Below are 15,487 nucleotides of genomic sequence, written 5' to 3' on the forward strand. Positions count from 1 at the left end.
CCAAACAAGTCATGTGACCCTACCAAAATGCAGGTGGGTCAAAAATGCAGGAAAGCACAGAAATGGGCAGTGAGCAGTACCTGCTCTTCCACACCAGCACTGAACATTCCTCCATGCTCCAATTCTGTATCCAAGTACCTCCTTGACATCTTTTTTGACATCACACATGTACTTCACATTGAACATTGATTCTGTTCACCTGCAAACTCTAGGAATTATCCTTCTTGCTTTCTGTCATTCCACCTACATGGAAATAACCAGTTCTGTTAGCTCTACCCCCAAAATAAATCCTACATGCATCCACTTGTCCTCATTTCTTCTCCCATCACTCTGGTCAAAGCCACCATGATCACTCCTAGTGGGTAACAGCAGTAGTTTCCTAATGGAATCCTGTTATTACACGCCTGTCTTCATACAATCCAGTTTCCACAAAGCAGCCACAGTGATCTTTTCAAAGGCTATACTGGATAAAATCATTTTCCTTTTTTTTCATCATCACTGGTCATTAGAGAAATGCAAATCAAAACTACATTGAGATACCATCTCACGCCAGTTAGAATGGTGATCATTAAAAAATCTGGAGACAACAGATGCTGCAGAGGATGTGGAGAAATAGGAACACTTTTACACTGTTTGTGGGAGTGTAAATTAGTTCAACCATTGTGGAAGACAGTGTGGCAATTCCTCAAGGACCTAGAAATAGAAATTACACTTGACCTGCAATCCCATTACTGGGTATATATCCAAAGGACTATAAACTATTCTATTATAAGGACACAGGCAAACCAATGTTAATTGCAGCACTGTTTACGATAGCAAAGACCTGGAACCAACCCAAATGCCCATCGATGATAGACTGGACAGGGAAAGTGTGGCACATATGCACCATGGAATACTATGCAGCCATAAAAAACAATGAGTTCGTGTCCTTTGTAGGGACATGGATGAACCTGGAAACCATCATTCTCAGCAAGCTGATACAAGAAAAGGAAATCAAACACCACATGTTCTCACTCATAGGCGGATGTTGAACAATGAGAACACATGGACACAGGGAGGGGAGCATCACACACTGGGGTCTGTCGGGGGAAATAGGGGAGGGACAGCGGGGGTGGGGAGTTGACGAGGGATAACATGGGGAGAAATGCCAGATATAGGTGATGGGGAGGAATGTAGCAAACCACATTGCCATGTATGTACCTATGCAACAATCCTGCATGTCCTTCACATGTACCCCAAATCCTAAAACACAGTAAAATATATTTTAGAAAAATCATTTTCCTGCTTAAAACCCTCCAGTGGTTTCCCAGTTCACTTAGAAGAAATTCTAAATTCTTTATTCAATCTGACCCCTATTTTTCTCTGAGAACTCATCTTCTACTTCTCTACTTTGTCACTGTTGCCTTTAGTCTTGTATGGCAATGTCAGTCCTGCCTCAGGGTCTTTGAACCAACTCTGTGCTATGCCTGGAACACTTACCCCCGGACCTGCATGCAGCTGCCTCTCTCTTATCATTCAGACCTCAGTAGACCTCAGTGCTGATGTCAGTACCTTAAAGAGGTCTTTCCAAATACCTAAATAAAGTAGCCACTATCATTCTCTATCACATCCCCCTACTTGGTTCTTTGTATAGCACTTGTCATTATATAACATTTTGCTGTTGTTTATTTGTTTTTTCTATGGGAATGTAAGCTCAATTAGAGCTGAACTTTGTCAGTCTGTTCACTCTTGTACCCATCAGTGCCTAAAGAAACAGTGCCAGGCACAGAGCACGTCCTTAAAAAAACGTGGACTGAAGAAATGCATTCGCTGGTTTCCTTACGAATTCTGGTGCCCTTGTTCATTCTCACCTTTAAGTGTGAGCTTTGGCTTCCTTTCATATATCTTTCAATACAAAAGACTTGCTGAAATCCATATTTGCACCTGATGGAGACAAATCTAAGGAAATGAAACAGTGAAGTGATCACCCTGGTGTTGGTGATTTGCAGTCTCCTCCTTGCCAATCAGAAGGAAGAATTTAACTAAGAAGGCAACAACTTGTCACATCTAAAGGTTCTTTTGACCCTGGTGATTAAGATGATGTGCCTGATGTGGTGAACTTTTATATTATGTTGCCAGAGAACTGTGAAAACAGCCCTTTTGTCACACTGAGTTCTCAATTTTGGTGATGGCTGTCACTGTTCCGGAAGGAGTGACTCACCCAAGGTGAAGGGGGAGCAGTGACAGGATGGGAGACAGGACTGATCTAAGGGATCATCTCCAAGTCCACTGAAATACATAGAAAGTGCAGGTACCATGATATACAGTCACATCTTGATACAACATTATATCACTTGTATGCACCATATGCACCATTGGCCCAATTTCTAGAGTTCTCAAGGAAGGAAAAGACTTCCATTCCCTTAGCAGTTTTCTCTGCCAGAACCGAGGATGCTCAGAGCACAAAAGGCAGTTTATGTCCTAGTGTGTGGTTCCGCCTTGCTTCTCAAAACTCTCAGGACAGGTAGCTGGAGACATATAAAGGAAGGCTTTCATGGTGCAACGACCTTTAAAGGCTTTCATGGTGCAACGATCCAGCACTGTTCTTCCGGCAAATATTATCACACCTCGCTTCTCAACTTACTCCTGACGCTCTCTATCATTGACTTTTGCATTTGGCTTCCTATTTGTGGACTTCTTTTATCTTTCTTACCAGGAGTGGCACTCAGCAGGCTTCCCCTACTTGGACAATAGTCTTTCCATGTCATCTGTGATTTGGTCCATCTCTCAGGGGATATTGCTGTCAGCTCTTTGAGGACAATACCTTACCCACTTTAAGTTGTAGCTTAGAGCTACCACTTCCTCAACAAGTTAGTTATTCACCTTTCTTAAAAGTCTGTACATTTCCTGAAGAACATGTTCTATTATCTTGTAACCTTTGGAGTCAGTCAGGGGAAGGAGGGGTTCTTCTATATTTCCAGTTTAAATTTCTCAGGACTTAATTTAATTAGAGCTCCTACTAAAATGGAGATTTTTACATCATGAAAAAAATTCTTTTGATTTCATTCATGTAAAGAAGACTTTTTCAATCTTTGAGGAACCTTATTGCAATGGTATTTGATCTATTCCTGATTATACAATTATTAGCCTTTTGGTGATCTAACTAATGACATTTAAATGGCATTTATGTGCAAAACTTGAATTGTGGAATCACAAAACTTTTGTGCTAAAAGGAACTTCAAAAATGTAGTCCAATTCCTGTGTTTAAAAGATAAGGAAAGTTCAGCACCAGCTGGCTGAGGTGTCTTGTACAAGGTCACACAGACTGTCAAGAAATGAAGAAAAGAAAACATATGAGATGGCCTTCTTACCATTCCACCTGTAGCTGAAGAAACATGTTTAAAAAGATAAAAAAGGAAGATAAATGATTTCAGGTTCTTATTCTTATTTTTTTAAAAAACAAAAAAGAAAAACCTGATGCCTTTTCAATGTATTTTATCACACTTCAAGGATAGGTATGTTGTTAATGCAGAAAAATTATTCAGAACATAAGAATGTTGGCAAGCCATAATTTTGAAAAGAAGGGTTAATTCCCACATGACTGGGGTGAATGGGGTAATAGGAGGAGAGGAAGCAAGATCTTAAGAATACCAACCTAAATCATAGACCGTGGAACCAGTTTCTACTGACTCTAGTCTGTTGGGAGCCTTTTGTAAGACAAAACTCGAAATGTTCAGCTACACACAGATTGCTTTATTTTAGCAGACAATCTAAAAAAATATATGTTCTCTTGTGATTTGAGGCTTGATTATCTAATTTTCTCTTTGTAGCTTTCCTTCACCAGCAACCACCTGCTCAACGGCCAGAACAGACATGACCACTCTGTGCTCTGTGAATGGTCTTTGGCCCTCCAGTCTTCTCACTCTGCACGTTCCTTGGGTGTGTCCATCCAGTCCCATGCCTCCAATGTGAAGGACTCAACTGGTGGCTCGTTTCTATCTGCACAAAGTGTATCTCTCTGTTGATGTAGCACAGGCACTTCAAACTCAGCAAGATGGTGACTAAATTCATGATGTATTCTCCAACCCCAAATCAGTCTCTATAACATATCGAGGTTAATAGTGTCACCAGGTACTCACTCGGTTGTCGAAGCTGAAGTCTCAGAAGCATCACTGACTCTTCCTTCTACCTCACTCTCCACACTTGGCTGATCAATAGTCCCTCCTGCCTATCTCTTAGGTTCCTCTGGCATGTGTTTCCTATACAGTATCCCCTCATCCACAGCCCAAAGTCCAGATTCCATCACCTCTTGCCAAGACTATTACAACAATCTTCTAAGGTAATAATTTTGTCTTATTTTCCCTACCTTCTCCAAATCCAATATACTCTTGCTTAAAAGCCTATCCATAGCTTACTACTGACTAAAGAATTCAAAATTCTATTTTTAAAACTTTTTTTAACTATTATAAGAAATACCTACAAGAGTTTTAAGAAATAATGAATATAAAACAAATCAAAACCACGGTGACTTATTAAACCCATTTTCTATATACAAACACTAAAATTCCAAAAGTGGAATATCGTCCGATGTGAGACGCATCATAGACACGGGGCTCTCCTGCTCTCATCTCTGACCTGCTCATTTACATGCCATGATAGCCTGGTCCATATGCACACGGCACACAGGCTCTCCTGTACTCATCTGTGACCTGCTCATTTACATGTCACTGATACAAAACTCTGCAATGGAACTTTTGCTCTTCATTCTCCTCTTCCTTGTCACATATGTTTAAGGAACTTTAGGGATATGAAGAAAATGCATTAAAGTGGGCATCTGCTAAAGTCTCTCCATGTTTTGCTCTGACCAATTCAAAATTCCTTAACATGGAAAATAGATGACTTTAAATGTACCTACTTTAAATTTAGATACAGTGAGCCTAAATATGCCATCCTGTAACTTTTACCCATTAGTCATGGATCTGCTGTGAAGATCTGAATGGAATAAGAACCAACCTAAGCCTTCATTCACAAAGAGGAGCGTGTATCGTGATCAAGAGAAAGGGCTCCAAAAGCAGACAGAGCTTGTTTAGGTCCTGACTCCACCATGAACGACCATCCTGAACCTGGAACAAGTTTCTCAACCTCAGGGAGAAACTTGGTCCTTATTTTCTTATTTGTAGAATGGAGTGAAAATAGTACATAAAGCTTCAGGCTGCAGTAGGAACTACGTGAGATGGTGTACAATGAACCTAACACCAAAAGTGCCAAAAACAGTAGATATTATTTTTATTAATATTATTGTTGACATGACAGTTATTTAGGATATTTTAGAATAATTATAATAGGTCCCTATTATTCTCTTCTTCAACCTTTGTTTCTTATCTTTTTTTTCTGAGATAGGGTCTGGCTCTGTTGCCCAGGCTAGAGTCTGGAGTGTAGTGATGCAGTCTTGGCTCACTGCAATCTCTGCCCCCCAGGGCTCAAGTGATCCTCCCACCTCAGCCTCCCAAGTAACTGGGACCACAGGCGTGCACCACCACACCTGGCCAATTTTTGTATTTTTTTGTAGAGATGAGGTTTCGACATTACACTTAGGCTAGTCTTGAACTTTTGAGCTCAAGTAATTCACCTGCCTCAACCTCTCAATATGCTGGGATTACATAGCTTAAGCCACAGTGCCCAGCCCAGCCCTACCTCTTACAATCAAAATTGCATTGATTTGAGAATGGCTCTCCATTCTGGTTACCTCCTCTGGACCCTTAAGAAATGAATTATGACTTTACCATGAGACTTGAAGATTAAAAAATGTACTAACCCTTAAGAAAGTAATTATGACTTTACCACAAGACTTGAAGATTAAAAAAATGTACTCATCCTTCCTAGCAGTTTAATGGTGATTAGTAAATACAAAGTCCTTCTTTTCCCAAAGGTCTTTTCTCTTTTAGTCATTACAACTCTAAAGGAGTCAACTCCTTTTATTTTAGTGTATCCTTTCACTTCCTAATTGGGGCTTTTAAGGAAATTTTATAGTAACTGCCTTAGACCACCAATTAGTCTCTCCTTTATAAAAATGCACCTTCCACATTTTGGTTTGAGAGCATTGGCAGGAAGTGAGGAAATGATTTACACTTCCTTTCTGTGGCTTCCTAGAGGAGTGCTATCAGCTGACGTTTTTTACCAGCTCTGAATTTACAGTGATTCTAAGTTAAAAAAAAAAAAAAAAGTAGTTACTAGAACAGCAGATTCGTCTTCCCTTGCTATGACAATGAAAACAGATAGCAAACACAGTATTCTATTAAACAAAAATAAGTGCTCAGATAAGTCAAGATATTATTGTTGGAGATGTCTCCAAAATGTCAATAGATAATGAGATTGGGCAGTGTGCCAATGATATCCAAGAACAACATATTTATTTGTTTCTTATGTGAATTGCATAATTCTTCAACCTGAAGTACCAGGAAATTTCTATTTAACACATTTAGAATGCTGTTAGTGTCATTGAGAGTGTGAATATTGAAAACATTTTAAAATAAAATTACTGCATAAACTTCGATGGAGCTGGCATCATGGGTAAAAGCTCTGAAGTCTAGACCTTTAGACCTAATGTCTGCTCTATCACTTACTAGCCCTGTGACCTTGAACAAGATACTAAATCTTTCTGGACTTCCATTTACTCAACCATAAAATGAGAGGGGTGGTAAATAGGAACATATTGTTTTAGAATGAGGATCAAGTGAACCATAATGCACAAAATGTACCTAACATTGTGCCCAGCACACAGTAAGCACTCAACAACTATTAGCTGCACATGAATATGGCCAGACAACAAGTAAGACTGCTATAAATCTCACTTCATCTTTGCTTGGACATCCGTTGAAAAATTCAATCAATATTTCACATTTTTTTATTCATCCTTTGTTTTTGATTTACATAAAACCAAATACCAGTGGGCTTTTTCCACTGAAATGACCAGCTGTTCTATCACCATGTAAAAATGCTCTAAGCATAACTACAATAATAACACATTACTTTCTTGTTCTTATAAGCTAAGCTGTCTCACAGAGACCTGTAAACTCTAAAGAGCCCTTATTCCTAAAGTGCCATGCAAGGTCAGTGGCAGCATATGATTATGGAAAAATAATACAAATATCATAATGATATGGTTCTCCAAAGTGAACACTTTGCCATCCTAGCAAAAGTGTTGACAACAAAAGGAAAGAGTCTTCCTAAAACTTTCACCAAACAGACAGGTGGCATTAATTAGGATCACTGAACAAAGGATAATTGAACGTAGGATCGTGATTAACTAAATCAAGTCCTATCCCTATGAACCTGAAAAATATGATTCTATTTATTGCAACCAGAATGGACATCGGCAGTGTGCTTTGAGAGAAGGGCCAAGCGGCAAGTTAGCACTCAGCAGGGGTTATTCAGTTCTGTCTGGGGAAGGGAATATCTGAGCCTACCCGGTTCTGGATTACTGGAAGAGCTAATCACTATCAAAGCTGGCATAAGATGGCCTGGAGAGATCCAATGACTTGTCACAGACTTGTGTAGAGGTCACTGATTTGATAGAGGCATATCTAAGACTAAAATTCAGCCAACTTGAAGGCATGGTTCTATTAACACTGACATATTTCCTCCATGAGGACTCTGTGTACCAGACCAATCTACAGGCTAGACACCCAAAGTTTGAAACTCCACATCTACCAGGTTGGTTTCACCTTTATCTTCTTGTCACTAGTCTGAATTGCCCTGGGCCTTTACTAGGTGACTTCGGTCTCAGTGTAGCAGGAATTCTTGGTATATTTTTACACCTACTTCTTCCACTGAAAAAGCAAAAATTAAGTACATAACAAAATATTAAACCCTGACACATCAGAAATTACTAATGCCCAATCTTAGAAGAAGGTTTGGGGACTGCAGGAGTATTATCCAAGTCTCAGAACTTAGATTTGATTAAGATTAGATGAGTTCTTGTTTTGTTAGGAATTGCATATATAGGCATGTTTCATCTTCCTCTCCCATTCCCCCCACTGTTGTACGAGGTTCAAGTGGAATTAATTAGGTGTTGGATACTGGATAGTAATTAACTAAGTCAAATCAATACAAAATGCCAAAATGTATTTTTAATGAGCTGTTTTTTGTTCCTAATCTGGATAAGTAAACTACATTGTATTAATCTAAGAATATGTAAAATTTATTTTCTTTTGATTGATCAAAGTATGTTTGCAGATAGTAAGTTCATATCCTTTAATGAAAAGGCTAGTACCGAGTGAAGTGTTGCTAATATTTGCTAACATTGACTTCCAGGTGCTCATATGCATAAAGTTGTTAGCACTTCATGGACATTTAATCATTTAATCCTCCCAGCAACCCTATGAATATCCAGTGTAGATATTATTAGTTCCATTTTATGTAGAAGGAAATTGAGGCACAGAAAAGTAAATTGCTCAAGACTACACATCTAGTAAGTTGGTGAGCTACAATTTGAATCCAGGCATTCCAATCCCAAGCCCTTAGTCATAACCTCTATGCCAGTGGTTCTCAACCAGGAGTGGTTTTATCCCCCAAAGTATATTTGGTAATGTTTGAACACAGTTTTGATCGTCTCAACTGGGAGAGGAGAATACTACTGGCACCTAAGGGGTAGAAGCCAGGATATTGCTGAATACACTATAATGCATAGAACAGCCACATACATCAAAGAATTCCATTGCAGAGGTTCAAAACCTCTACTCTATACTGTACTGCCTCTGGGATTAGTTATACCCTTGCTATAAAAATTGTGGTATGCAGACCAGCAGCATTGCATCACCTAGGAATTTCTCAGAAAGGCCCACCCAGACCTAATGAATTAGAATTTGCATTTTGATAAGATCCCTAGATGATTTGTCTGCACATTAAAGTTGGAAAGGCAGTGAGTTAGACTATTAATTCTACCACCTTGTGATAGGTCTTCAATAGGACTCCATACATCAGTCTAGTCCCCATCCACAGGCACAGAGAGGGAATGTCAGGAAGATGTTTTTGTGGGGTATGAATTTGGAAGGGAAGGGAAAGGATTCATCTATGTTGTAAAAATAGGGACTGGAGTTTTCTTCAGTGGATGGTCACCTGAAGTAGCAGGTACAGTCAGAAGGCAATCATTATCTGGGTCTAAGAAATAGAGACAAAAACAACACTGAAATTCTAACTCTGTCCTCAGGACTAAGAGTGGAAAGCATGGGCAGAAGGCCAGAGGCCAGTTAAGTACAGACATGGAATAGAGAGGAAAGGAACTAACACAACTGGGCTGTGAGAGCAGGGCTGGCTGCCGGTGGTGGGAGAGGGTAATTGGTGCAAACACAGAAATCAGCCAGAGCAGCAAAGCTCCTTGGATTTGAGTGCCAGCTGTGCTCAGCCACCATTAGTCCGGTTGAAAGGCACAAGTATAGAGAAGGTCCGCCCTATGAGATGTGCGTGTATTTCCCTGAAATGAAACTTCTAGGATACCATTTTAACAGTCAATAAGACAGAAGAAGCACCACCAAAATAACAAAACTCCAGCAATATCTTTTAAGGAAAAGATTCCCGTCCTTTTAAGATAAATACATTGAGCAGCTTATGGAGAAGAGATAAAAAAAAAAACAGTTCCTACTCCCAACTGGCCCTGGAAGTTGACCACGAAGTGCTTTAGAACCAACCCTCTGATGCATAAGCCATTACACAATTTTGCATTTGCAGATTTAAGACAATACTTTCATCAAAACATGCCTCCTCTCCGACAGGCTTTCAAAGCAATAAGCAAAATAACAATCTTTTGTGAGCATTACAAAATGTTAACTGGGAAACCCTACTGTTTTTAATTGTGCTTGAATAAATGCAGTCCAGGATCTTCAAGCACAAATAAAGTGGTTTATCTCTCCTTTTTGTCTTCAAATCAGCTTTGCACTGATAGATGGCCATTCTCAAAGGCAAAGGTGAGATGCAGCAAGATTGAGGCAAATCCTGGAGCCCAACCACTGTGAAAACCATTTCACAATAAACTAATAATTTAAGAATACTATTGTTATGGCTATCCAGATAATTTTCCTTTCAATCCTTCTCTATTTTTCAATCACTGCCCTGTCACATTAAAATCATAGGATTTGGGAGCTGAACTGGATCTTAGAGTCCTCCAACATCAGGAGAGGGGGTACAAGAGAATCAGTCAAGGAGCCTTTTAAAAGTACATATTGCTTGGGCCCCATCCTGAGCCCACTCCACTCTAGGAATCTTAAATCAGCAGGTATTTGGTGGGTCCAAGGAATCTGTGCTTTTTAAAAACCCCTTGGATTATTCTGATGTTTGACAGGTTTGGGAAACACTGTCAGGTTCAACTCTCATTTACAGATGAGGAAGCTGAGAACCAGAGAGGTAATTCGTAGGATTGCCAAAGCTAGCATCCTGACTGCTATGCTTAATTTATTTTGATTACCCAATGCTGTCATTTTTTTCATTGATCAACAATATTATATAACGTGTAATAGTAGAATATAGTATTCCAGAGTACAAGCCACCAAATGCAGAATAATCCAAAATTCAGAGCTAGTATCTCATCTCTTTTCTCCACCCCCCATTGCTATTCATTCTATTCCATGTAAAAATACAGTAGTCTCCCTGACGTTCCTAACCACACCAGCCTCTTTGCCTTCACCGCAAGGGGATAAGGAAGCTTCTGAAGCAACAGTCTGCAAAGTTGCTATGTAATCAATGACATTACACAATTATCTTTTTTCCTTTTAATCTTGTATAGTCTTGTTGTTCTTGACCTCTCAAGTAGTCTCCAGTTACACCCCCCAAAGAAAAATGACATCATTATTATAACACAGGAACATGAACGTGCTGCCTCAGCAGTGCTATTGGCTGGTCAACCAATGTCAACTGATGTAATGGCCTCTTTATCCACATAAGTACATACTTTTTTTTTTAATTGCATTTTAGGTTTTGGGGTACATGTGCAGAACATGCAAGATAGTTGCATAGGTACACACATGGCACTGTGTTTTGCTGCCTTCCTCCCCTTCACCCACATTTGGCATTTCTCCCCAGGCTATCCCTCCCCAGCTCCCCCCCCCACTGTCCCCCCAATAGACCCCAGTGTGTAGCACTCCCTTCCCTGTGTCCATGTGTTCTCATTTTTCATCACCCACCTATGAGTGAGAACATGCGGTATTTCATTTTCTGTCCTTGTGTCAGTTTGCTGAGAATGATGTTCTCCAGATTCATTCATCCCTACAAAGGACACGAACTCATCATTTTTGATTGCTGCATAATATTCCATGGTGTATATGTGCCACATTTTCCCAGTCCAGTCTATCATCGATGGGCATTTGGGTTGGTTCCAGGTCTTTGCTATTGTAAACAGTGCTGCAATGAACATTCGTGTGCATGTGTTCTTATAGTAGAACGATTTACAGTCCTTTGGATACATACCCAGTAATGGGATTGCTGGGTCCAATGGAATTTCTATTTCTAAGGCCTTGAGGAATCGCCACACTGTCTTTCACAATGGTTGAACTAATTTACACTCCCACCAACAGTGTAAAAGTGTTCCTATTTCTCCACATCCTCTCCAGCATCTATTGCCTCCAGATTTTTTGATGATCACCATTCTAACTGGCGTGAGATGGTATCTCAATGTAGTTTTGATTTGCATCTCTCTAATGACCAGTGATGATGAGCATTTTTTCATATGTTTGTTGGCCTCATGTATGTCTTCTTTTGTAAAGTGTCTGTTCATATCCTTTGCCCACTTTTGAATGGGCTTGTTTGTTTTTTTCCTGAAGTACATACTTTTTTAAAGGAAGTTGATTTTATAAACATATCTACTCTTTGTTTTGGTTTCCCTCATTGAATTCTTCATTTTCGAAGAACTCATTTGACTAATTTATTCACAAAACACATAGCATTAAGAAAGAAAAAATGTAACCATTAAGATAGTGGTAAAGTTTTGTTTGGGTAATTTTGAGGGATAAAAGATACCAAAAAATCTCAAAGAGTTAATTTATCTTTAGGCAAAGGCCCGTTCCCATTCATGAAAATATGTCAAAATCCTGGTTGAGTTCTTTTAACTTGCTATTCTGCTCTGAGGTACAAATGTACTATTACCTTCTCTATTTCTTTTTGGCATTAAGATAAAATATATATATGAGCAAGGAATCCTAACAGCCATGGCTTTCTGGCATGGTGTGCCTGCTGTTTAATCCAGGAAATATATACTCTGTTTTGATGTCTTAATAATGACATTACTGTCTACGGTATTATCGAGTTATCAAATGTGTTTCCTTAAAAGATCCCAAATTGTATTATATTTTGTCTTCTCCATCTATCAAAATCCTATCAGCTTTAGGGCTCACACAGTATCTTGCCACCTCTGAGAAACACTCCAGAATGATTCAGATTCCACTCTTCCTACACATCTAGCATCACATGTGGTCTGTGTCTCAGCTCCTTAAAATGTGGTCCTCATACTAGAAGCAGCATCACCTGGAAGCTTTTGGAAATGCAGAATCTCAGCACCACTCCAGACTACTGTATTCAAATTTACATTTTAGTCAGATTCCCAAGGGATTTATATGCATGCTGAAGCCTGAGAAGCACTGCTGTATGCCATAGAACACTTCATAAGAGTTGGCTTCAAACCTTTTGTCTCCTCCAATTCAATTCTTACACCCTACAAGGAGCAGCTTTTGTTTTCTCTCAGAATTTAGTGTTATGGGAAGTCTACAGTGGAGTTTAAAATAGTAATTGTGTAAGACACTGTTGGTTACCTGTCCACCAACTATTTCTCTTTATATTTTGCTAATAGTAATTGAACAGATTTCAATCAGGTAGGTATGTCCAGGTGCCTACCCCATCTCCAACCCCATCTAACCAAGAGGACAAGCCAGGACTGGTCATTGCTAATCATGGTGATGCCACTTGTCTTCCCAGTGTGCCTGGGAAGCAGGGATATGAGCATGGGACACAAATCCAATCATGTTACCAATGAGGGAGACAGGTGGCTCCTGGGAAGGACTTCTGAACAATTACAAGAGATATTGGGCTATAAAACCCCATTTTCTGACTGGACATTTAGTAATGAAGAAAAGACCCCTAAAATGAAACAACCCATCTTGTGACTTGTGAAAGGAGTTAGCCCAGGAAGTGTATTCAGAACAGTAGAGTGGAAAGTTGTAAGGACCTGAACCTCTTTGGGCATGACTGTGCCATTGAAATTGCCAAATTTGGGCCTGCTTTAACTCCAGACTTCTTGCTATGTGACATATAAATCATCTAATTAAGCCATTTGAGATAAACTTTGATCACTTAAAGCAGGAAGTATATTAGCTAATAAAACTGTTGACTGAAATATCAGCCAGTAATTGATGGTGTGCGTTCACACTTTACATTTATCATCTCATGCAATTATTATGTCACTTCTACAAGGAAACCACGATTGTCCCCATTTTACTGATGTAGAAACTATAGTTCAGAGAGATCAAGTAATATATCCAAGATTTAGTATTTAAAGCAAGGTATCCCCAATGTGACAGCACAGGCATATTTTTTCATTCTCCTTCTATGATTTGACTGGTTAATAGCCACAATAATTCGCTTACACTGTTTCATTGAGCCTGATAAGAATGGTCTTTGGGAGGATTATGCTCTAGTTCAGAACAGGGAGGAGAGTCTTTTATAGGTTTTCTTGAGAGTGGTTTATTATTTGCTTTACTGATGACGCTGCATGAACAGATGCATGAGTTATTGAAAATGGGAATAGTCTCATCCTGCAAAAATCTATTCCCAAAGAATCCTGCAGCATGCCAAGCAGGCTTGAGGTGACTAAAATAACGAAGCTCCTGTTTGCAGAACTATTCATTGTTAAGGGATGTTGTGTTATAAAATTAATGAATCTTTCTAAGAGAGTTGATAACAGTGAACCAATAGCCAATTCCTGACACGTACACATGGATCTGAAGGGAGATGAAACCTTAAAAGTAGTGCCAGAGGAAAACATAATACTGTACTTCTTTTAATCTATGAGTTCACTTTGAAATTATGTAGCTCAGCTTTTAAATTTGCCCCATTTAAAACAGCATCTACATTCATTTGTTCAGATGTTTTGTCTGAAAGAGGAGATAAAAAATATTAAAAGTCTCCAAAAACCCTACTTAAATTTTTTTTTGCCATCCCCACATGATGGACTGGTAGAGACACAGCCCTTGAAATAAGGCCAACAGTTCACTCAGGATGGACTCCAAAATTATAGGAGATGAAAGGTTTGTTGTGTTTTTTTTGTTGTTGTTGTTGTTTTTTTTTTTTTTTTTTTTGAGACGGAGTTTCGCTCTTGTTACCCAGGCTGGAGTGCAATGGCGCGATCTTGGCTCACCACAACCTCCGCCTCCTGGGTTCAGGCAATTCTCCTGCCTCAGTCTCCTGAATAACTGGGACTACAGGCATGCGCCACCATGCCCAGCTAATTTTTTGTATTTTTAGTAGAGACAGGGTTTCACTATGTTGACCAGGATGGTCTCAATCTCTTGACCTCAGGATCCACCCACCTCGGCCTCCCCAAGTGCTGGGACTACAGGCGTGAGCCACCGCACCCGGCCCAGGAGATGAAAGGTTTTTTGACCAGTCTTTAAAAGGTTTTTTGACCAGTCTTTATCTCCCAAGGGAGTGTAATCCTTATTCTTAGAAATGTCATTTACCAGGTGTTTATAGGTATATAACAAGCAGCAATGCTTCCTAAATAAAAGGAGAACATGAGCTTAGACACAATTAGCAACATTAAAGGCAAGAAGCTGGCTTTCTATCAAAATAGGGCCAAGTTCTCACACAAACCGAATGTCTCTGGACGTTGGCCTTGCACTCTCCATGTGTGGGCTATGCTTGGAAGGTCACCCATGTAGACAGAATGCTAAACCTAGCTGTTAATTAGGTCATTTAGTCAATACAGTGGAAAATTCAGTCCCAACAATTATGTAATGCATGTAAACAGTCTTTTTTCATTCTGACCTTAAAAATCTCTCAAATCTATTGTTGGAAGTGACCAATTATTTCAGTTGAAAGAATTGAACTCATAATTCTGTGCAGATACAGGCTCTGCTGATTAACTCCAGAAATGGCATTAATTCACTCAGCACTTTATCCAAAATATTCCAGTTTATCATCTTAAAACAAGGACTCTGACTCATTATTGTGAAAATCAGAAACTGTTTCTCATTCTCAAGCCAACAGAACAACAAAAGACTTATTTCAGTATTTCATCTCCTGCTTTAATATCTGAATTCTGCACTGGCATTCTAGTAATTAGGAGGAAGACAAAAGATGTCTGAGAATAGACAAAACCTAATTGCTAAAGTTAAACATGTTCTACCAGTTTGCCGTTAACACAATTATAGAATTTAAATTTTATCTCTTCCTGATTAAGAGTTCATTTAAACCCATCTTTTTTGATAGCTCAATCTCTCATATTAGTCAAAGAAAACCTATGATATGA

Source organism: Callithrix jacchus, chromosome 6, assembly GCF_049354715.1.
Source record: "Callithrix jacchus isolate 240 chromosome 6, calJac240_pri, whole genome shotgun sequence".
Classification (NCBI taxonomy): Eukaryota; Metazoa; Chordata; class Mammalia; order Primates; family Cebidae; genus Callithrix; species Callithrix jacchus.